The sequence below is a fragment of the Chelonia mydas genome, chromosome 10 (assembly GCF_015237465.2).
Source record: "Chelonia mydas isolate rCheMyd1 chromosome 10, rCheMyd1.pri.v2, whole genome shotgun sequence".
Taxonomy (NCBI): Eukaryota; Metazoa; Chordata; order Testudines; family Cheloniidae; genus Chelonia; species Chelonia mydas.
Window position 1 is genome coordinate 48,387,505 of NC_051250.2, and position 25,332 is coordinate 48,412,836.

At 42.3% G+C, this 25,332-nt stretch overlaps 1 protein-coding gene across 12 annotated transcripts in view; it reads left to right on the forward strand.

Moving 5' to 3' along the window:
• Window positions 1–25,332, forward strand: part of PEAK1 (pseudopodium enriched atypical kinase 1) — a 220,614-nt gene that overhangs the window by 29,534 nt on the left and 165,748 nt on the right. For 5 of the 12 annotated variants that reach the window (XM_043524692.1, XM_043524690.1, XM_043524695.1 and 2 more), the window contains one exon: window positions 20,662–20,739. The exons of the other annotated variants lie outside the window; for them this stretch is intronic. The gene's annotated coding sequence lies outside the window, so the exon portion shown is untranslated. The remainder of the gene's footprint in view (window positions 1–20,661; window positions 20,740–25,332) is intronic. 12 annotated transcript variants of the gene reach the window in all.

Consider the following 25,332-nt stretch of genomic DNA (forward strand, 5'->3'; position numbering starts at 1 on the left):
GTGCAGAATTCCTCCAGGAGTAAAAGCTAAATAAAACAATGATTTTTAATGTGATGTTGAAGTTGTCCTTGAATAGGCTATTTAGGGAGTTTTCTGCATTATTTGTTTACATGAGTTTATAGCTGATGTATTTTTCATTCCTTATTTTGTTTTATCAGTTGCCCTTTTTGATTAAAAGCGGCAGAGTGTCCTGTGGCACTTATGCTCCAATACGTCTGTTAGTCTATAAGGTGCCCCAGACTCTCTGCCTCTTTTACAGATCCAGACTAACACGGCTACCCTTCTGATACTTGACACCTTTTTGATTACTCACATTTTGTAATACAGAAAAGGAGCATTAGTGGCACCTTTGAGACTAACCAATTTATTTGAGCATAAGCTTTCGTGAGCTACAGCTCACTTTATTGTAATACAGCTGCTTCAATCCAAGAATGTTTATTCAAGGAGATTATAGGACTATTAGCTGACTCTACAGTCAAAAGGCAGGCCCTGCTGTGGAAAACCAACATCTTCCAGGTTCTTTTCAAATTGCACAGTGCTAGATGAATTGAGATTCCAGTGTGAAAAGTGGTACTTGTGACTCTGAAGTTGAGAGAGGTTATTCAAGCTGGTCTACACTGAAAACTTAGATTGGCATAGCTACGTCTCTGAGGGGTGCAAAAAATACACACTCCTAAGAGATGTAGCTACATTGACCTAACCCCCGGGCAGATAGTGACAGAAGAATTTTCGTCGACCAAGCTACTGCCTCTTGGGGATTATGTACAGCGACAGGAGAACCCCTGCTGTTACTGTAGTGACTGTCTACATTGAAGTGCTACAGTGGCACAGCTGCAGCAGCATTTTAGGTGTAGACCTACCTACCTACCCTTTTCTACTGTTGCCATATGGATGGCACCACTATATGAAATCTGGTGCAAATTTAACTTTTGATGTCATCAATAACTGCTTGGACTGTTCAGTCATTTGGACAGCATCCCAAAAGCAGACAAACTACATAGGGTTTCAGCAGAGCCGGAGTCGTATCTCAGCCATCAATTTACTGTTTTTATGAGAGGGAGGGGAAATAAGAGTGACGAACTGTGGTATTTCAGTAAATGTTACTTCTTGACTGTCTGAGAAACAGGCTGATTACCTCTGGTCTAGAGACCGCATGCAAGCATATCAACAAGATAATCATACTGTAGTTGCAAAGTTTGCTGCGTTCACACTGCAGTCCAGATGTCCTGTTTGTAGGAACATTTGGTGATAAGAACATTCTTGTGGTTTTTTAAAAAAATTTATTTGCTCTGTAACTATGAGGTTGAAGGTTTTTGCATTTGTCTTCTAGTTTTTTTTAATGGTTTTGTTTTTGTAACAAATGTGTATGGGGAGGTATTGGCTTTCTGAAAATACTGTGATACAAGACATGATATTGCTACAAGCCTACAGTGAATACGAGAACTAAAAATGAATTTAGACTTTTCAGCAAGGGAAAGGATTTTACATTATTTTTCTAGTAGCTTTCCATTGTAACAAACTACCCTAGGTGCTATAGCCCTAATTAAATGCAGATTGTAATAATCTTGGCTGTCAGGCTCTGGCGTTCCAGGGACTCTTAATCAAAGGAGCAAGAGGTTCAATGCATCATTTCATTTAACCTTAGTATATAAAGCAAAATATCTAGTTACATTTTTGCAAGGGAAGTTTTGTTTTTTCATAAAACTATTTCTTGGATAAATCTCTTAATCAAAAAATAGGCAATAGGAATTATATAACTATAAACAGTTTTTGAAATACTGTAGTCTAGGACTTTTTGAAAAATTCTGATGTCTTCAAAAAAGAGTTTTAAAAATGAAAGGAAATTACTTAATGCAATAAAAGTATATTTTAAAGATATCTAAAATACTAGATAGTCTTGCTTTCATTGTGCTTACAAGGGCCCAGCATTGCCTTTGTCTCTGTCCCTCCTGTCTGCTCACCTTAGTGAAGGTGATTATGCTGCTCATGGCAGTTTTGATTGCTTTATCTAAAATTACCACATAGATTCATAATAAAAATGTTTTGTTTTTTGAAATACAAAAAAGCACAAAAATAAGAACAGTAAAAACAATACATTGACATGATTTTTTTTATCCCTGATACCTTCACTGCAAGCTCAACTGGGAAAGGAATACCATGCACAGACCTTTAAATTGGTCAATATATGTAAGGGTCATGCTGCAACGCTCCCTTTAAAGCATATATTCTGCCATACCCTAGCGAATTATGTCAAGTCTTAAACCAACTCAGTATCCGTTCCTGAAGCCTGAGTCGAAAAGTAACTTTTCTAGATGAAGATGACAACTCCTTTGTTCACAATTAAAGAGGTTCCACCGCAAAATTAAAATTCAGATTTGTCACATCTTTCTTATTAACATAGTACCTTCTTTCTTCCCATCCCCATGTGACAGTTACATAAATAATTTCACTAAGGAAGCTTCACTGGGCTCTTCTGCAACTAGAGCAGTAGTGTTTCTTGTGTATTCAGTTTTGACTTGGTCCTGTTCTTACCAGTGTTCCCCATATAAATTAACCTCACACATTAGGAACTGGAGGAAGGGCCCATTATATTTTTGAAAATTTAAAGGAGTCTTATCTATGGAGCTTTTCTAAAAGCTGTGTGTTTAAACTCATTTCAGCTTTTTAAATACAAGACTGCTAAAGATCCCAGAAAGCATCACACTTGTACACATGTAGGCCCTGTTCTGCTGTCACTTTAATGTTAATTTGAAGTAATTTAATTGAAGACAATGGAGCTACATCTGCAACACACTAGTGTAAAATCAGATTCAAGCCAATCTGTAAAAATCTGTGGTGTTTACTTTTGGTTCACCCCAGGTTCTCTTCACCCTTCAAAAAAACTGTCTGCTCTACTTTTTTTTAAACCGTGTGTGCTGCTCCAATAGCATTAGTTGGAATGTAAATGCTAATATGATCAAGGCTTTGCTGCAAATGTGGTTAAAAATATGGTACAAAAAATCATTCCCCAAAAACTTTTATCTGGAAATTCTGTTTCTCATAGTGGAGCATCTGGACATTACTAACAGTCATGATCAGCTCATCTGGTCATGATCAGATCTGCTCATTTCACCACAGTGGAGACTGCTCAGGTTTTTCTCCTCACCCTGCCAGCTCACCTTCAGATTTGCATTGCAGCAACATCCTCTGACCCCAGAAGATGATTTCCAAAGAGGAAACTATATGAACTAGTAGAAAACATTAATAAAACTATTACAGATCTTAGGATTAATACTTAGTTTTATCGTAAACATTTGAAGAAGGTATTTTTTGTATTGCTATGGTCAGTGTCAGGATAATGAGCCTTTGCTTGGAAATGGGTGTGTTAGGATGTGACTGTCTTATTTTTTGTTTTTCAGAGTTTGCATTGTGAGGAAGTGTAAGTTAAAATATTGTTAATGAGTGAGTTTAAAAAGGGGCAATGGCAATGTGTCATATTACTGAAAAATCTCAACTTCTTAAATTGTATGCACACTGGGCAAATTTTTTATTACATGGTTAAACTAATACAAATAGCTTTGGCCTTACAGGCTTAAGATAACATGAGATCTTTGTCAATGTTTTGATTGCTTAGTTGGATAGTGGTAGTTGCTGAAGAACATAAACTACAATTAGACTGTCTATACAGGCAACTTTCAATTGCAAGGAAGCATCCATCCACCCGGTTTTTGTGGAGTTAACTGGAGTTTTAACTAGATTTTTTACTATTACTGGTAATATTATGTTTGTTACTGCAAACCCCTGTGGTGTGGAGATGCATTTTGTGAATTGTCTGTGTTGTATAGGGACATGTTGCCCCTAATTAAAAAATATTGAGGATTTTTTGCTTCCACTGAATGTGAAATTCTTTTAAATTCCTATCCTCAGGACTGAACATGTTAACCATTCTTGCTGATCTCTGCACAAGTCTGTTTCCTTAAAGAGTGACCTAGGTAGGTTATGTGACAATATTCTGCCTTTGCACCTGGATAGTTAAGGAGGTTAGGTCATTGTGTGTATTGTCAGGTGAGAGACTTTCACATCCTAGCCTCTGCGTAGTCATCTGTGATTCCCCAGAACTCCCTTATTCAAGAGGAGATGGTTACAAGGTTATTCTGAAAGCATGCCATGTGGAGTAAGCGTACTTTCTCTAAAAACACTATTTGGTATGCGCTATGTAGGAGTTACAAGCTTTTTCAGCTTGATCTGTTTCTTGAAGGTATTTTAAATGTATGTTTACCTTAAATCTCCACTCCTGTGGGTGGGAGTTTATTTTGGTGAATATAGTGACATTTGGTTATAAGAAAAGTGCTAATAGCTAGATGTCCAAGGGATTAGGTTGAGGTCATCTAACTAATTTGCTACACCTTTTATAATTAGTTAAATAAATTAGCACGACTGCTGTACATTGTTTTGGTGCCTTGGGTGATATTCTTGACCCATTGAATTCTATGGGAGTTTTACCATTGAGTTCAGTGGAACCAGGATTTCATCCCTTGTTTCTTGGATCCATAAATTATATTAGGTATATAAACAGATTAAAGAGAACTTGAATGTGTCAGAGTCAGGAGGATCTTATGGTTACAATAAAAACCAATAGAGCAGGATGACAGTAATGCACTTTCTACTGCTTCAGTGCTGGCCTCTAGCAAGCAAACAAAATCAAACAGATTGAGAATGGTGGTTGTTTTTATGACGTAGTACTGTTGCCCAGGAGTTTCTTGGCTGGTATCACAAAATTAATTTCACTCAATGGCTTTGATAAGTAACAAATTATGATGTAAGAGAATGTTGCATTACATTAGTGTGCCATCAAGTCCTCTGCATCTATCATCCTTTATCCTAAATAGTAGCTTTGCTTTTCAGACTGTCAGAAGCAAGTAAGCAGACCCTTTCAAGGTTATAACTGTTCATGCTTGAGTAATGCAGTTCATAAGAGTCTAAACACAACAAATCAAAATCTGTGAAATGATGCATGGCTTCATGCTTCTGTAATTTTAAGAAAGTACCTATAGATTTCCATTCTTCCATTCCAGAGAGCCCTTGAAGGTATGTCAAGTATTTATAGTTGTTGGAAGTCCAATTTGTACATGCCAGATTTAATGACTCACACCTTTTCCAAACAATGGAAGGCCTTCCTGGGTAGCTGAGAAAACATTCCTTCATCATTTCAATTACTGGTTCACATTTGTTTGTTGTGATGTGGCAAATACCAGTTGTCATGTTACTGTTAGACCTAATTATTCCCCAACAACACTAATTTCTTTCCACCTTCTCTGTCCTTTCTGCTCCATAAACAAGAAGTATATATGCTTCTGGCGCTTTCATTTTGGATTAAACCAAAAAGATGTAAAAAAACAACTCAAGATTAAATGACTTCATTTAAGAGGAATTTAGTAGTTTAATTATTCAGGGGTTTATTCAGATTGTGAGCTTCCACTGAGCTTTGTTGTAGGGTGTCTCAGTACAGTCATGCTTTTAAAATAAAAAACAAAATTTATTTTTGCAAGTAGAGGAAATATATGTATATGCTTATATTCAGATTACACTAGTACACTTCAAATAACAGAATAAAAGCCTAATATAAAATGAAATCTGAGACAGCACCAAAATTAAATTCATTTCAGGATTCGCTGAGACCTAGTGAAATAATGTATTTTGACATTGGCATTCTCTGGTTTGTCATCAGCTCACCAAAGTCTGGGTACTTCTGTTTGTTAGAAATGTGAGAGATCTGTAATAATGGATGTCTAGCTAATTAATGTCAGTGGTATTGATGCCTTGTTTTTCCCAAACAATGCACCATTTCTTCTCATTTAATGATTTTCACTGTTGAACTGCTACATTAAAATCCGATCCATGCTGCATGAATTCCAGAATTTTACTATTTATTTACTTACTTGTTTTGAATTCAACATTTAAACAATAGAATATCTATCCCAGGATGTAGGCAGTCTTGGCAAATAAATGAAAATATTTGAAAATATAATCCAACAAAAATATTAGCAGCCTTCCTCTGCCCAAAAGAAGCTAGTCTGCAAAACCCTAGTCTCCCTGCACAAATACAGACCTCTGAAATATTCCAAGATTTCTGCAGCTTCCTTAAATGAAATGACCTTTCTCTATTCCTGTTTTAAAATAACAAACACCTCTGCATTGTTCTAATTGGACCACACAGGCTGCAGTATGCACACGAGGTATGCACCATTAGTTTCTGCTGTAACAGAGATTTTTGGGGAGATCTGGAGATGGACATAGACAACAGGATTGGGGACCTGGCAACTGGAAGCTTTTGCTCTCCTATCCTCTTCACACCCACTTTAAAAAACAAAAATAAAACAAACCCCAAAACATCAACATCCTTCCCACTTCACAAAGATCCAGTTGTTCTCTTAAAGACCCATTACATTCATTCTTTCCTTTAGACGGAGGCTGAGCATATGATTTTGTAATTAAATGTTGCTAAAGAATGCTAGAAGAAATCTGCTTTTTTTATGGAAGAATACGTGGGCAGGAGTTTGTTGTGTTCAAAGGATCTTGCTTGTGATGTCTCAGTTCTGGAAATGCCATTTCGCTCTTGCTGTTTGAAAAAATGCTTTGCCATTCTTCAATATTTTAATTTTCTCTTTGTGGGGCACTGTAAAGGAAATATGAGTTGTTTCTTTATTATAAACTGAAAGATAAGTGGTTACTGGATTATAGTTGCACTTGCAGTCATTCATCGTATTCTACCTTAAATAATTACAAGGAAAGCTTGTCAAGGGAATTGATTATGGACCCTGTCCTCTTTGCATAAACTTTCTTCTTCCCAGCCACGTTACACTTCCTCTAATTCTAATAATCTTTTTTAGTATTTGGAATGTCTGATTTTCATAGGCAGAGTTGTAATTTGAGGGGGGATTTTTAGCCTTATGTTACGTTTACATTATTACTGAAAATCAAAATAGATTTAAGCACTGACTGTTCTGATTGCTCATCCATAATTTCTCATTGAAACAATCCTCTCTCTGTCTCTCCCTATCCCCCACACATTCACACACACAAAGTGCTAATAATTCTAGCAGCATTTATTAGTAATTTCATTCTTTGAGGCAGTGAAGATATTTGACACATATTAACAAAAGAAATTAGAATGCATTTTTATATCTATCTATACAGATAGATATCTTGATTAAATGTCTTAATGTACTGCAGAAGGTCTAGTAATTAAACAAAAACCTTCTCCTTCTTTCCTTCCTTCCCAGACTGATATACTCTACCTGCTGTTGAGCACTTTACAGCTTGCTTAATATAAAAATAGAAATATAGCAAAACCTATCTTAATATGCTTCCCCTCTAATTAGTGCACAGTTTCATCTTATGGTTCATGCAATTTCTTCGTTATTAACACCTTTTATGGGCTCATGATACTTGATGTGGAAGAAAAACAATATGGGTTTACAATTAACCTCTTGGCTGTTTTCAAACGTAGAGGGCCGAGTAATTCTGGCTTTCTGTTGATTCCAGTGGAATAATTTAGGACTAACTGTGAAATTATTATGTGAAGAATGGCCTGCCCAAGATTAAGGAAGTGACCATTTACTTTCATCCTTCACCTTTCTTGATAGTTCAGAGAATGAAAATGCTCAACCCTGTTTACTATTTTCCCAAATGACACTCTCCTTGAAGTATTAACAGTTTGATTTTTGAGTTTTGTTCAGGGAACTATCCAATCTGAGCCTGAAAAGTGAGTGTCTACTTGTTGCTATGGATTCTTGATACAAGCTATTGCCAAGGTAACTTCTTTCATTGCCCTATTCAAGATGAAGTGATGCAAGAAAAGAAAAAAATGACTGCTTCAAACAATACCAATATTTACCTTTGACTTTTATTGGGTGATGAGAATTTATGTGAAGTATGTGACTTATAAATGAGAGGCAATTCATCATCATCACTCCCATAACTGCACTGGTCGTTGGGGCACCGTCACTGATGAGCAATCAACCAGTTGTCTCCACCCCTGATGATTGTGTGTCAGTGCGTGAGTCTCCACAAAGTCCATTCCTGTCTGCTCTTTTATCTTATCAATCCATCTCTTCTTCTGTCTACTTCTTCTCTTCCCCTTTACTGTCCCTTGGAGGATGATCTTGGATAGGCCAGATGATCTTGTTACATGGCTGTACCACTTCAGCTTGCGCTTCTTCACGGTCGTCAGGAGGTCTTCATGTGACCCAGCGCATTGGGTGATGATGATGATGATTTAAGAGGGTGGTGTTGCAGTGGGGCTCCATCCTGGGGGCAGATCCCCAGGGGATTCGGGGTGACTGAACCAGAATGTCTCCTTAGTACTTGGGGAGTGCATGTCAAAGCAGGAAATGTGACTTCCCACCTTGCCAGTATCATTCCTCCTTACTGGTATGGATGTGGTGCAAGAGTATGTTGCTTTTGGCTTCTCTAATGCTGATGTCAGAGGTAGACACTGCTGGTCCTTGTGCACTGAGGGCCAGATTCAGTGCCATGGAGGTCAATGGGAATCTTTTCTTTCATTTATATAAGTGCTAGATCAGGATGTGGTAGCATAAGGATCAATATAATGGCTTCCCCTTGTCCATGTGCACAAGAGAGTGAGAGGCATGAATACATGGTTATTGAGGCCCAGATTTTTTTTGGTGTTGGGCTCTAGAGAAGTTAATGTTTAAAGTGAATATGTGTTGTCTTACAAAATACTGATCACAAAATTTGGAGATTATTTGTAGAGTTTTCCTTGAGGTTTGTCTGTGTGTGTGTGCGCGCGCATGCTTCCAGGCAAACTGTTAAACCCAGTAAATGCTTTTAGTGGTTGTCTTGAAACTGAAATTTTCATCTTGAAGGTTATCTGAAAAGTGAAGGTCAATCACAGATTAAAATGAGTGGTTGAAAATATCCTCTTTTTTATAAATGAAGTCTGTGTATACGTTTGTTTTCTACAGTTCTGTTTGTTGTAGCTTTATTTTTTTTCTCCAAGCTTTAAATTTCCCTTTGTTTGGGCAAATTGACCTAAACATCTAGTGTACATGCTCAGTTGTAGCAATAAAATGACACTAATGTAGGATCAGTAATTGCTTCAGGGGCTGTAATTAAAATTTCTGCTTACCTGATGCAGGTGAAAATCTGGTGCAGGTGAATAGTAACTGAGGTCTTAATGGTGGTACTAGAACTGCCAAACTGCAGCAACTGCATCCCTGAGTAATCAGAGTTCAAACTGCTCTATTTATCTGCTGTATTTAATGGTTTAACATTATTAGAGGAGTATGGTCAATCATCCTTTTGGCTGCGTGGCTCGTATGATTTCAATGGTCATATAAGTGAGGATTTTGATATTAGACCGAAAGGAAGTAATGTTATTTTGCTAACCAAGATTATATGAACTGATTATTCAGTTACCAATTTAAAAAGACTAGTATTGGCTATGTATTGAATACATTAATCTCCATGCATTGTCATTTTCTTCATATAACATTTTATTTACTAAGTGCCATTAAATGTAGTCTGGGTAGTGCATAATCAATTAAAGTACAAAACATGGAACAGGTAACATTAAAAGTGACTTTTTAAAAAAAAAGCATAATAAATGTTAGTAGTAAATTCCCGTTGGTTGTCGTTGGTCTTTTGTGCATGATCTGGGAATTCCTAATATTTCAAATATTCTTTAAAACCATTTGTAAAGTCCTGGGTTGGAATTTCAGAAACCCTGAGTGGTTTGTTCAAAATATCAACTCACCACTGATAAAATGAGTAAGAGATTCTTTCTGTTCTCTCATATTTTGTTAGTGTTTGGGATTTCTTTTTCATTCTTTGTACACATTTTGTTTATAAGATATAATCAAGCCAAGTCATTTCCAAATTTTGCTTGAAAGGTTGGTTTTGAAAGGGTGCTTTCCTCTCTCTAAATTAACCTCTTGAGGTTTGCACCAAAAATCACGCTTCTTTTGTTTGGCTGTGAAAGCTTTTTCTGCAGTTCAGCAAGTCAGCAGCTGCAGAGCACCAATGCTAATGTGATGCAATATCTCCATATTTTTGCAGCACGCTTGTTCTAGTGCGGAGTAACTCTTCATGCTTCTCTGACTTTTTGGCTTTAGAGATTCCAAATATTATGGAGGTGAGTTGTCATAAAATGCCTATAAATAAAATAGGGTACCATGTAGCAGTTGCCCTTAGAAGAGATGCATATTTCGTGGTACTGTTGATAATTTCAAGAGTTGGTCTCCTAGCAGACACACCTTTTTGTTTGATTTATGTTCACAGATTGCCTGATTGTCAGCAGCATCTAGTCTTCTCTGTTTTTACTTTTCATACATGGCCTGCACAATTTAGATTATTTCTAATACACAGAAAATCAACTTGTGAGCTGGCAAAATGCTAGGTAGGTGCATGGGCTTGAACATAGATAATAATCAAATAGTTGCATTGAGAATCTGGTCTGGCTGTTTATAAGTAGGAACTCTAGTCAAGAAGGGGCTACCTACCATCAGTAAAAAAAATAGAACAACTCTGATTAATAAAGTACCATCATCTTATTCCAGTACTTGGCTAGAGTAATTATTAAACCACAGGTTACATGGCTGAATAAAGCTGTGTTTTGGGCACTTGGAACAAGATGTAGTGCTGCACAGAAAGAAGAAAGACACTTTCTAAATAATATCTACTTCTTTTTTCAAATGCTCTGTATAAAGTTCCCATAACCCTTCCTCCCCGCAAATACATACACATAACTAGGTAAAATTACTGCTCTATACTGTGATTAATATTTTGCTGACTATATTAGGTTATGAAAACATGTTTCGAGGCATTCATCATCCTCACACTTCCGTGGAACCAGAACCCTCACTGCAGTACTGCTTTTGAGTCTTTCACTAATACTCATAAAATGATACTTAATCTGATACATTATTCCCTGTTTATAAATGGAAAACTCTGTTAAAGTCATTGAATAATGAAGGAGTGATCTGAAAAGCGTAATATGGTATTGTTCAGCATTAAGGGTTGGTTTATTGGAGATTTGAGTTCAGGAAATAACACTGTTATATAACAATTGGAGCAACCAAAAGGAAAAGGGATTAATATACTCAGAGTTTGGGGGGACAGTCTTTAAATTTTGTAAGAGAAATTTTGTGCAGAGATGTATATAGCTCATTCAAAAGACAGGCGTGTTTGGCTTCTGTCATTCTCTTTTAGTATACTTATTAGAATGCAAAAGTGATATTAGATCATTTGTATGGTGTCCCTCAGCTACATTGCTAATGGAGCTCAAAAGAAGCCTTAAAAGATTACATTTTTACATTCCTAAGTTTGTTACACTTTCACAAGTGCATGTCTCAGTACTCTTCCTGTTTGATTTCTGTGCTTTCTTTAAGAGAAAAAGTTAAAAGCGTATAAAGATATACATGTATTTATATAAAGATTGAGAGATTCTGGGGTTTAAAGAAGTTAAAAATACTAGTGCCATTTACAAAGAGACTTGAGTTACCCTTTTGCTTACTAAGAAAGTGCGGACCTACTTGTTTACTTCGCTGCATGCAGCAACTTTCACAGTAGACAAAGCAGATACTGTAAAACCATTGCAGATTTGCTTCTCTTCTAAATTAAATCTCCAACATGTCAGACAAAAGCCCCCAAGAAAGATTGCTATCCTCCAAAGAAAAGTCTTTCAATAATCCTGTTGCATCTGGATATTAGAAAAGCACTGATTTTGGTTGTCAGCGGAAGACCCATATATAGAAATAGTGTTTAAATTATGGGTGGAGAGATTAATACTTATCCAGATAAATTCCACCAGTTAATCATAATTTTTCTGTGTGAAAACATTAAGGGTAACCTTAAAATTACATAAGTGTTCACAGCGCTCAGTGTTAATGTGGCAACATTTGGTCTTAAAGTACTATCAGTGCTACCAGTATAAAACACTTTCTGTAAATTCATCCACAAATCTGGATAAATAGGATGAACATCTTCAACTAAGTGGAAGGAAGCAGCACTAGTGGGCTGGTGCAAAATGAGTAGGAGAAATCTGCCTCCTCAGTTTCTACTTTATTCAGAGAGATGCAGGAGACACTTCTTAGTGACCACATTTAAATGTAAACAACTAGTTACCTAAAAATAACAAAGAACATAAACTGAACAAACTCTTTTCCTTTAAATGGAAGGAGAGTTTAGTGAGCCAGAGTTACCTTGTTCAGAGAATAACATTTACAGGTACAATTACACATTTGGGTAGAAATTTTTTTGGCAGAACGATTTTCTGATGAAAAAATGCCCTTTTCGCAAAAACAAAGTTTTCCATGGGAAAATTTCAATTTTGTTGGGGAAAAAGCCTCTATTGTTTGTGTGGGAAGTTCAACATGATGGCTCCCTCGCTGCCTGTTTGGAAGGCTTATGTCAATTTTACTTTCTGCCTATAGAAAATGTCAAACCCTTACTGTTTAAAAAAAATTATAAATTATAAAAAGAAACCAAACCAAAACTACAAAGGAAATATAAAGAATCTTAAAGCCTTTTGTCAAATTCCACACCAAAAGGGGCATTTTTAGAGAAAACCAGGGATTTATGCCCCATTTTTAAGTCCATGACAGAGCACAACCTTGGAATCACTTAATTTTGAATTGCTGTCAAGGCACCTACATAACAGGGAGGGTTTAAATGAAATTACTTTTCTGAGTGATTGGTATCGAAATGCTTCATTCAGAAAAATAGGTTTCTTACCTCTACGAAATGGTATCAGCTGGTATCAAGCGGAGTGCCCCAGGGGCCAGTTTTGTTCAGCATCTTTATTAATGATCTGGATGATGGGATGGATTGCACCCTCAGCAAGTTCACGGATGACACTAAGTGGAGGGAGAGGTAGATACACTGGAGGGTATGGATAGGGTCTAGAGTGATCTAGACAAATTGGAGGATTGGGCCAAATAATCTGATGAGGTTCAACAAGGACAAGTGCAGAGTCCTGCACTTAGGATGGAAGAATCCCATGCACCGCTACAGGCTGGTGACCAACTGGCTAAGTGGCAGTTCTGCAGAAAAGAACCTGGGGATTATAGTGGATGAGAAGCTGGATATGTGTCAGCAGTGTGCCCTTGTTGCCAAGAAGGCCAACGGCATATTGGGCTGTATTAGTAGGAACATTGCCAGCAGATCGAGGGAAGTGATTATTCCCCTCTATTCGGCATTGGTGAGGCCACATCTGGAGTATTGTGTTCAGTTTTGGTTCCCCCACTACAGAAGGGATGTGGACAAATTGGAGAGAGTTCCAGCAGAGGGCAACGAAAATGATTAGGGGGCTGGGGCACATGACTTAGGAGGAGAGCTGAGGGAACTGGGCTTATTTAATCTTCAGAAGAGAAGAGTGAGGGGGGATTTGATAGCAACCTTCAATTACCTGAAGGGGGGTTCCAAAGAGGATGGAGCTAGGCTGATCTTAGTGGTGGCAAATGACAGAACAAGAAGCAATGGTCTCAAGTTGGAGTGGGGGAGGTCTAGGTTGGATATTAGGAAACACTATTTCACTAGGAGGGTGGTGAAGCACTGGAATGGGTTACCTAGGGAGGTGGTGGAACCTCCATCCTTAGAGGTTTTTAAGGCCTGGCTTGACAAAGCCCTGGCTGGGATGATTTAGTTGGTGTTGGTCCTACTTTTGAGCAGGGGATTGGACTAGATGACCTCCTGAGGTCTTTTCCAACCCTAACAGTCTATGATTCTATAAAAAGAAAAGGAGTACTTGTGGCACCTTAGAGACTAACCAATTTATTTGAGCATAAGCTTTCGTGAGCTACAGCTCACTTCATCGGATGCACGATGTAGCTCATGAAAGCTTATGCTCAAATAAATTGGTTAGTCTCTAAGGTGCCACAAGTACTCCTTTTCTTTTTGCGAATACAGACTAACACGGCTGCTACTCTGAAACCTGTCATTATGATTCTATGAAAGTTTTGCAGAGACAGCCTCTAACAGATTTGTTCCAGCTTCATTAAGCTAGACCTCATGCTCCTTTGTGGAAGGGCTTGTCTCCGCTACGGGAAGGTCGATGCTGCTGCAATCGATACAGCAGGGATCGATGTAGTGGGTCTAGTGAAGACCCGCTAAATCAGTGGCAGAGCACTCTCCGGTCAACCCCAGTACTCCAGCTCTCTGAGAAGAGTAAGGGAAGTTGACTGAAGAGTGTTGCCCATCAACGCAGTGCAGTGAAGACACCAGGGTAAGTCGACCTAAGCTACGTTGACTCCAGATCCGTTATTCACATAGCAAATACAGTGAGGAGATTTATATACACACAGAACATGAAAAAATGGGTGTTGTTATACACACTGTAAGGAGAGTGATCACTTAAGATGAGCTATTACCAGCAGGAGAGCGGTGGGGGGGGGAGAAAACCTTTTGTAGTGATAATCAAGGTGGGCCATTTCTAGCAGTTAACAGGAATGTCTGAGGAACAGTGAGTGCATCCGATGAAGTGAGCTGTAGCTCACGAAAGCTTATGCTCAAATAAATTGGTTAGTCTCTAAGGTGCCACTAGTACTCCTTTTCTTTTTGCAAATACAGACTAACACGGCTGCTACTCTGAAACCTGAAATGTAACAGAATTGCAGTCATTATAAAATCATAAGAATCTGGGCAATTGAGGTTTTTTTTATCACTATGATGAATTTACTTATTTTGATATTAATGAGCATCTCATATGGACATGTAGGAGTTTCTGTGAAGAAGTCTGCTTTCCAGATTGGTTTATGAATCGTCATTTTATTTGTAGTGGATCAATAAGGAACTTGTATTCAGAAAGGTTTTCCACTGCTTTTGCACCTTCCATAGTCATTTATACCTATACAAAGTGCATGTAAAATATTACCAAATCAAAATGGTAGCGTTTGATGCCCACTTTGCACTCACTTAACCATATCCTTCCTTGTTTAGCTTCCTCCCATTGTCTCCAAGTGCTTTTGTCAGTCTGCTGAGTCACTCATTCCTGGAGGAAGCTGAGACCACTTTAAAAAGCCTTTCCCTTGAAACACTCTCTGAGTATGTCTACACAGCAATGTAAGCCTAGGATTAGTGGGAGTTGAGTTAGCTGACCTGTGTCACAGAACCAGGGCTGGCCCTGGGGGAATGCAGGGCCTGGGACAACCTCCACCCCGGGCCCCGCCCCCACTCCACCCCTTACCCCCAGTCTTCTACCCCTGCTCCGACCCCACCCCGCCTCTTCCCACCCCTGCTTTGCCCCCTCCCCGCCCCCATTCCACCCCTTCTCCCAAGCCCCCGCTCTGCCTCTTTCCGGCTTCCATCCCTCCCGCGAGCGATGGAGGGCGTCAATGGAGCGGGACAGGCTGGGGCCGTGTCGATTGCTGCTGCCAGCGCCAGGCCCCCTGCTAACCCCCCAGGCTGCCCAGGACCCCACATCCCAAAGCATGGGGCCCCCCAAAGCAAGGGTCCCGGGGCAGTTGCCCCGGTCCATCCTATGGACAGCACAGCTCTGCACAGAACCCTGGGCTTGAGTGTCTACGCTGCATTTTAACTCTAGATTAAGGATTTTCTGACTCGTGCTCAAACCTAGGGCTGTGACATTCACTCTGCAATGCACAGACCCTAATCAAAGTAACCCTATCCCAGAGTGCTAGCAGCCCCTGCCCCAGTGTTGACATTCTAGCCCTGTGAATGTGTTGCACTGCAGGGAAAAAACTGCTGCCCACCCTGTTCCCTAACTATGATGGTGCTATTGATGGCAGTCAGGTTCCCCTAAGGAGCACAAGTTCATAAATGCATAATTAGCTCCTTTGGGAGCTGTCTCAGTAGAATGACTGCAGTTTGAGAAGGTTTTATACTGAATTATCATCTAATCTGAGAATTGGGCTCTCCACCTCTAGGCTGAGTCACACTAGCAGGAAAATGCCCATGTGCACCTGTTCTGACGATAATTAAGACATCAGTCTCCAGGGCTGTTAACCTATTAAAATGAAACTTTACAATTCTTAATTTTTAACATGGGATGTTCAATAAAAGGGTTTTTGTTGTTTTGGTTTTTATTTATTTTTGTCTGTTTTGAAGTTTGACATAAAATGTCAATTTCAGAGGGAAAAAACAAACATCCAGCCTGGCTGCTGCCAGCTATGGAGTTGTGAAATGTATCCTCAGGGCTTGGGGTGCAGTGGGCTCCACCACCGCATGAGGACTCCTTATCCCTGTCCCTGCTGCACCCCAGGAAGCAGTGATAAGGGATACCCGTGAGGCTGTGGGGAAGTTTTGGGGCTGGCTTCCACTCATCACCCTCACAGTGTGTGCTGCGTGGGTGCCTCTGCACACACAGCCCCAGGGAGGGCAGCCAGAGCTGGGGTGCAGTGGATTGAGAGCGGAGTGGGACAAAGCGATTGCCCTGCAGGGATGGAGAGCAGCAGAGTGCCTGGCTCAGCATGGTTGGGAGAAGGATTGTGCCCAAGATCCTGGCAGCCAGGAGTCACCTCCTGCCTGTCAGCTTTGCTCCCTTCTCCGGGGAACCTTTGCACAGCACCAAGGAGGATCTGGAGCTGCCACCACAGGAGGTTGTGGGGAAGTTTTGGGGCTGGCTCCCACATGCTGCCCAGGCGCTCCTGCATATGTAGCCCCAGGGAGGGTTGGGGTGGGGTCAGAGAGCTGCGTGGGGATCAAGCAGCTTGCCTGCAGGGCGGGGAAGCACTCAGGGTGTTGGGGATCATCCCTCCCCTGGTCACGCTGAGCTGGGAACTTTTCTGCTCCCCTTCACTGCAGGGCCGCTGCTTAGTCCCCATGCTGCTCTCCCGCCCCTGCCATTCCCTGGGCTGTGTGCGCATGATTGGCCAGGCAATGTGCATCAAAATCTAGCTGTGCTCTTGTGACCAGGAAGCAGCTCCCTTTGCAAAAAGCTTCTTCTGATCGGTCCCCATTGAACACCCTGCAGGCTTTCTGATAGTATGCTTGCAGACTGGTGTTCAGCAGACAATAGGTTACACTGATCTGAGCTGCTGTCTTTTGGGAGGTGTGTCCATTTGCACCACATATTATGGGCAGTGCTCCCTTTAATTTTTTATGTCCATGTGTGGAATAAATTTTGTTATGTGCATAGGGTTGCCAACTTTCTACTCTCACAAAACTGAACACCATTGTCCCGCCCCTGCTCTGCCCCTTCTCTGAGGTCCCACCCCCTGCTCACTCCATCCCCCCCTCTTTCACTTGCTCTCCCCACCCTCACCCATTCATTATGGGGGGGGGGGCAGAAATGAAGAGTTCAGGGTGAGGGAGGGGCCAGCGGGCTGAGGCAGTGGGTTGGGATGCGGGGAGAGGTGAGGGCTCCTGCTGGGGGTGAGGGCTCTGGGGTGGGGCCAGGGATGAGGGGTTTCAGGTGCAGGATGGGGGCTCTGGGCTGGGGGGGTGGAGCCGAGGGGTTCCGGAGTATGGAAGGGGGCTCTGGGCTGAGGCAGGAGGCTGGGTTTTGGGAGGAAGTACAGGCTTTGGGCTGGGGGTGCAGGTTCTGGGATGGGGCCAGAAATGAGGGGTTCAGGGTATGGGAGGGGGCTCTCGGCTGGGGCAGGAGGTTGCAGGGTGGGGTGAGGGCTCTGGCTGGGAGTGCGAGCTCTGGGGTGGGGATTGAGGAGTTCAGAGGGTGAGAGGGGGATCAGGGCTGGGGCAGGGTGTTGGGGGTGTGAGAGGGGTTCAGGGATGCAGACTCCAGGCAGCACTTAACCTCAAGCAGTTCCTGAAAGTAGCAGACTGTCTCCCCTCTGGCTCCTACACGGAAGCGCAGCCAGGCAGCTCTGCGCACTGCCCCATCCACAGATACTGCCCCTGCAGCTCCCATTGGCTGCGGTTTCCAGCCAATGGGAGCTGTAGAGCCGGTGCTTGGGGTGGGGGCAGCGATCAGGGCACCCTAGCTGCCCCTACGCATAGGAGCTGGGCGGGGGGACATGCTGCTGCTTCCAGGAGCCGTGCGGAGTCACATCAGAGAAAGAGCCTGCCTTAGCCCCACTGTGCTGCCGATCAGGGTGCAGGAGGGGGCAGAGGGTTGGGGTGCGGGATGAGGGCTCTGGCTGGGGATGTGGACTTCTGGGGTGGGTCTGGGAACGAGGGGTTTGGGGGAAAGGCGCCTCTCCGCAGCAGCTCCAGGTGGGCCGGGGGAGGGGCACTTCTGCATGGCCGTAGTACCTGGGACCTTCCCCCTTGTGCTGCTGGCTTTGTACAGTGGAACCCCAATTATCCAATCTAATTGGGACGGGGCCAGATTGGATAACCAAAAATCCAAATAAATCAGAGAATAGGCAGCTGGGGCACGGGCTGTCAGCCCCGCCGCTCATTCTCTGAGTTATCTGGATTTTTGGTTTTCCGGTCTGGCCCCAGATCCAATTCAGATAATCAGGGTCCAACCACCAGCTGCCTGGGGCTTACAGCAGGAGCTCTGGGCGGCTGGTGGTTTGGTTAATAGGGAAAGCCAGATAATGGAGGCTCAGTTCAATGAGGTTCTGCTGTAGTAGCGATAGTCAATAGGGAGACCGAGGGCCAAATCATTGGGGTTTTTTTTTATTATTATTTTCCCTGTAGTCTGGACCATGACTATACCTTGCACAAGAAATTTGGACCTTGACAAAAAAAAATAGACTACCCCTGTTCTACTGTATATCACTCTGAATATATTACTCTACTTTGAAGATACATTAACTTGCCTCATTCATCTGAAATTCTTTGCACAGCCTCCTTTTATGACTGGTATTCGAAGAACTATCTTATTGCTTGAGAGCATTAAATACAAACTTTTAAAAAAGTAATAATTTCCTAAAAGTGTAATCAGAACTGGATTTCATTGTTAATCTAGTTGCCATCAAAGAGCTGTCAACTGCAAATCCCATTGCCAGTACAGCTGGCACCGTTTTTTGGCAGTCTAAGCAGATGCCAAAGATCAAACAAGCATTTATGATATGCAGAACCCTCTTTCCCTGAGTCCCTCCAGGCCAGTGGTGAGAAACATAGGGGCACTGTGATGGAAACTTTCACTGTTACTGCCTGTGCTCTACCTGTTTTATGAATGTAGGACTTTAATTTAGTGTCGTCATTCTGGCACTTAAAAAATTCACTGAAAAAGTACATTAAAAGAAGAGGTCTGATATTTTAAAGGATCTGTTATTGTGCTAGGTGCTGAAGAAGCTATATGTGAATATATTTGCATCTAGTGTAAAGTATTAAATTCCTTCAGAAGCCTCTGTAGTACACTGCAGTTCTTCCTTAAGCATAAATCTTTCTCGTGCCACTTTTAATATGTGCTTATTGATATCATCTTTCCTTACTACACTTCCATAAGTTATAGGAAAACACATATTTATGAACTCTGGGAAAATGTTTGTGTACTTTAAATTATTCTAATTTTAAATATTTTTATACTTCAAAAACAAGCATATATTGTAAGTCACGGCAAATATACGTATTCCACACACAGTATACAAACAAAGATGTAAGTGGTCTTCAGTTAAGAGAATTTTAGTTAACTAGAATTATATCTCCTAGGGACATGAAAATAAAATCAGCCTCCTTCCTTCTGCAAGGCTGGCTGTGATATTGGTTGCTATTCCTAAAACATAGCAGGCATTCTGTCTGATATGTTCAAAGGAGTACCAAGAGGAACAAAGCCTATTTAAAGCAAGTCAGTCTGCAAAGTAGCTACCATCTTATATGACATAAGCAACAGCTCCCCTGATTATCCAAACTGCCAGTTGTCACAGTTCCTGAGTTAACTGCACCTCTGACACCCCCCACCCCATGGTCTCCTGAAGAACGCCCCAGTTATGTCATGGGATTGCTTCTTTATTTATTTATTAATTGTATTTTTCAGAGGTACAGAGTATTCATATAGGTGTTTCTAGTTTTATACATGGACTCATAGACTTTTTAAGGCCGGAAGGGACCATGGTGATCATGTAGTCTGAGCCCACACTCCTGTAATAGACCCATAACCTCTGTCTGAGTTACTGTCCTCAGATAAGTTCATCTAGGTAACCATTATATTCCATTACTAGACTGGAGTCCTTTCCATTGAAATTTTGGAGTGGTGGTAGAAAGTTGAGAGTAGAAAAAGATAAGTTAATATATTTTGAGTATATAAGTAAGATTACTTATACTTACACCTACTGTCCACATTCCCCTCATGGAAAAGTGCTTCTCACCAAGACTTTGAGTCCTCTACCTTCCCCACTCTTACAAGCTTGTCCTAAGATGTATTGTGTTTTTTGTTGTTGAAGAGAATTGAATATATTCTTGCGTTCTAATTGTTCTCTCTCTCTGCCCAGTAACTGTAGAATAAGAAGTGTCCCTGCAACAGATTCTCTTGACAGTCAATCAGGGCTATTTAAAGTCATACATCCTGAGTGAAACAAAATAGAGTACTTTGAAAAGTGGCTGAGTAAAAGTGGCACATAGGTTCAGTTTTGTGCCTGTTGTCTCTTATTTCACATCAAATTTGCTTAGGTTAAGAAGTAGTATTTTTTCATCTTCTCACAGTCTTGTAAGATCAGCTTGGGATCCGAGAATCAAGCTGTATCTGGTTTGGCTTTTATCACCAATAATAAAGATTCTGCAAGTACTACTTAGGTCATGAGCAGAATAGAATCCAGCTTGCTTTAGATCTACCTGTATGGATTTTTTTTGCAGTTAATGGAATAAAAAAGGTCAAAAACTTATCAGTGAAGAAGACACATGTGACTCAGATACCGTACATTCAAGGAACAGGTAAGCAGGCTTCTTACTCATACATTTATTCTTTTGATCATACATGGACTTTCATATCAGATTGATTATACAATATATCATAAATAATGTTATTAGATTTGAAAAAAAAAATGGGCATTCCTTTGCAAAATTCCAAGTAATCCATATTGTTGGCATGAATTCAGCTAGCACACAAAGTGAGTATGTATATCGTAGCACGCATCCATGTGCGCGCCCTCCCTATACGTGCACCCCTCTCCCCCTACGCATACACCCCTCCCATCTCCACATAAACACAATAGATTGGCAACTAACTTGTTAACCCTTCTGGTTCTTTATAAAAGTTTATTTTGTTTTTATCTTGATTCTTGGCAAGTTAATAGAAATCCTGACAGATATGTGGCATAGTCTTCTAAAATAAAAATCAGGTTTTAATGTTGCCAGCATAGCAGTTCAAAAAGATCTGATTATCCATTTATTTTATTTTATTTTATGGCAAATCCTTAGCTTGAATTTATTCCTTTCAACCCCCAAATGGATTCAGTCCACTCAGAACTAAAACTGATCCTTGCATTAATCAGATTAAATTTAAACAGTCAAACATTTTGATCTGCAGTTTTTAAAAATCAATATCTAGTTTACAAATGCAGTGATGATCGTTTTGTAAAAATCTTTTAATCTGCAACTCTTGTGGTATTCTGATTCAAAAATGATGAATCCCTCAAAGGAATTATAATTATTGTTTTGTGTTTTCAACTATATTGATTTCATAGTAGTTTTCATTATTTCATATATTTGCATAAAAGTGTTGTGTTTGCCCTGCCCACTTCCCACTTGTCTCCCAAAATGTGACTGATTGGTCGAGTCAGTTGAATATTCTATGTATCATATCATATCCCAGTGGTAAAGGTTTTGGAGGGCAAGAGCAAGTGTAATGATAAAAGTACATGTTCTTTCCTTAAAATACTTCATTTCAGAAGTTTATTAATAATATAAAGGAATGTGTAGTTTTTTTGGTCAACTGCCCACAATGTGAGCTAAACTGTCAACAGGCTTTTTGTACCTCCTACACATCAAGCTGCTCCCTGTAGAGGATTGTGTTTTGAAACCAAAAATTTGATATTGCATTATTCCTTGTTCGTGGTGAAAATAAGAGAAATTATGGGTTTCAGAAACATGTTAATAATCTAGAATGGTCTAAACTAGACTGGTGTTCCATTATGCCTGGTTATTGATGACAATACAACAACCATTGGGTCTAAAACCAATCCGTTTTCCACAGTTTTGTGCTAGACTATAAACTAACTGTTGGGGTGAATAGAACTTTTGAAAAGATTCCCTGGCTGGTTTTGTAGATAGGGATGATAAGCTAATATAAATATGTGAGTGCTACAGATTTATATTCAGGGCCTGAAAAACTCACTTGGCTGACCTCCCAAGGTGAATAAGAATTTTGAGCATACAGGTGGTCTTAATTGAGCCAAAAAGGAAGCAGAACAGCAGGAAGGGAGCAGGTATAGTAAGAGAGAGGTGGCTGCTACTCAAAGAGAAGGAAGTGGGGGAACACTAGAGCATCTCAGTGTTGCTACTGTATTCCCAGGATGTAAGAGAAAGCAAAATGTGAGCTGTGAGTGGCCCAGCACTACTATAGTTTCTCTGGAGGAAAGGAGAGAGGAGTATAGGAACCTAGAAGCTGCTTGTCTACACTTACTGGGGGATCGATGCATCGGCGGTCGATTTAGTGGGTCAAGTGAAGCATACCAGGCCGCTAGAGATCTCCACCTGACAGCACCATTCTCGCCGGCCAAGGAGGAACCTTTAGCACCGGCAGGGCCCCGTTCTCCGGTGCACTCTAAGGGAAAATCGGCTATGATGTCGAGGCACTCCCCTTTGTCTTGTCCATCAGCGCCTACACATCCAACAGAGAGTCTTCCTGCTCCCTGAGCTCTCAACATTCAAAGCACCGAGGATCAGCTCCTCCATGGTCTTCAGTGTCTGAGACCTTGGAGTCGGAGCCCGACTCCTACCGCTCGAGTAGGAGCAGCAGCTGTAGAGCGAGGTCGGGCAGAGACAGAAGGGAGCATCAGGCGTAGCCTCCGCAGTGGCAGAATACGCCTCAGTGGCCCTTCTGGACTCCCTGGGTTTATCACCAGGGCCAGGGATGAACGCAGGGCCCACGCTCAGCAACACCTTCAGTGGCCTTCCGCCACTTTCATGCCGCCTTCCGCTGTGCATCCACCCCCGGCGCCCGTGGTCCTGACGCCTTTGCCTCTGGCCCCATTGTCGACTCTTGCACCGTGCTCGACTTCGGCACCGGCCTTCACGACGTCGACGCACTCCTCTCCCATGCCTGCACCACTGTCAACCTCAATGCAGGCACCTATGGCCCCAGTGCCGATGTCGGCACTGGGCTCCCCAACCCCGGTGGCTCCTGTGAGCATGCTGACGCAGCTCCCTCTGGTGAGACTGATGCCGACGCCAGCGTTTGCTATGACGCCTATGGCCTCGGCACTGTCATCAGCACCACCTCCTCCAATGCTGCCCCGGGAGTCACGTGACCCCTCCGGGGCAGACTGTAGAGAGCTTCCGTTACCGGCACACGCTTCCTCCTCGTCGCCTGACGAAGCGTTGGCAGGGAAGACCATAGCTCCTGCATTAGAGGATAACAGAGTCCTACAGCAGTTGCTCCGCAGGGCTGCCCAAGGTCTGGGCATCAAGGCCGAGGAGGTGGTAGAGGACACGGATCCCATGGTGGACATCCTTGCACCCTCGGGGCCTTCACGGATACCATTACCCCTCATAAAGATGGTGGTGGACGCCTGTGACAGACACTAGCATCCCTGCCACCCACTGCCAAATGTAATGAGTGATGGTATTTCATCCCTTCCAGAGGCTTTGAGCATCTCTACTCCCATCCGCCTCTGGACTCACTAGTGGTCGATGCGGCTAAACAGCGGGAGAGACAAGGCTAACCAGCAGGAGAGACAAGGTTTCCAAGGTCCTTCCCCAAAGAATAGGGACACTAAACGCCTAGACTTTGTGAGTAGAAAAGTCTACTCCGCTGGTGGTTTGCAACTCCATATTGCTAACCAGCAGGCCATTTTGAGCAAATACTCTTATAACACCTGTGCTTCAATGGTGAAGTTCACAGAGCTCATCCCTTTGGACTCTCGGTCAGAGTTCACCGCCTTGGTGGAAGAAATGAAATTAGTCTCCCGCGCTTTATTGCAGGCAGCTTTAGTCACTGCAGACGCTGCCACAAGAGTCATGGCAACAGGGGTGGCTATGCGGCAGGGGGCCTGGTGGAAAGTCTCAGGGTTGCCCTACGAAGTCCAACAGACAAATCAGGACCTCCCATTTGAGGGTGAGACTCTCTTTTCAGAAAAGACAGACAAACCGCTCCACAGCCTAAAAGATTCCCGAGCCACCCTCAGATCTTTGGGCTTTCATGCCCCCGCCACACGGCGGAGACACTTCCGCCCACAACCTCCTCAAAGGTTCCAGCAGAAGAACTGCCAGGACAATTTTAGGAGGAGGAACCGGAGCGGTAGAAGAAGGCAACATCCCTACGCTAATCAAGGCCAGTCCAAACCACTCTCTGGCCCTAAACCAACCTTTTGAAGGTGCGGTCGAGGACAACGCACCAGACCAGAGGCTGGATCTACCCTGCCTTACCTTTTCCTCCTGACTATCCCCTTTCTATCATGCATGGTCCTGTATAACTTTGGACTGCTGGATGCTTTGTATGCTAGAGAGGGGATACTTCATCTAATTCTGTGCCCTCCCGCCCCCCTTCCCTGTCCCTCTTCAGGGACCCTTCTCATGAGCAACTTCTCATTCAGGAGGTGCAATCGCTCCTAGCACTGGGGGCGATGGAGGAGGTTCCGCTGAAGCACAGGAGTGAGGGTTTCTATTCCCGCTATTTCCTAATAACGAAGGCCAAAGGCGGCCCCAGGTCTATCCTGGACCTGCGCGACCTCAACAAGTTCGTAAGGAAACTCAGGTTCCGCATGGTCTCCCTGACTTCCATTATCCCTTCACTGGATCCAGCAGACTGGTATTCCACCCTTGACTTGAAGGATACGTATTTTCACACAGCAATCACACACAACCACAGAAAGTTCCTCAGGTTTGTGGTCAATGGTTCCCATTACCAATTTACTGTCCTCCCCTTCGGTTTGTCAGCAGCATCTCGAGTCTTCACCAAGTGCATGGCAGTCTTCGCCACCGCCTTTCTGCAGAGACATCAGGTACAGGTGTTCCCATTCCTCGATGACTGGCTGATCAAAGGCTGATCCAGGGCTCAGGTGGAACTCAGGTGGCATTCATCAGAGCCACCTTCCAGAATCTGGGCCTGCTACTGAACGAGGCGAAATTGACTCTGTCCCCAGTCCAGAGGATAGAGTTCTTAGGAGTGGTTCTGGACTCAACCCAAGCCAGAGCATTCCTCCCGCAAGCGAGATTCCAGGCCCTCGACGCCATGATCCAGGGACTCATGCAATTCCCCACCACCACTGCGAGAAATTGTCTCAAATTTCTCTGCCACATGGCAGCCTGGTTCAGCACGCCAGACTGGTTCAGCACGCCAGACTCAGGCTTTGACCGCTGCAGTCG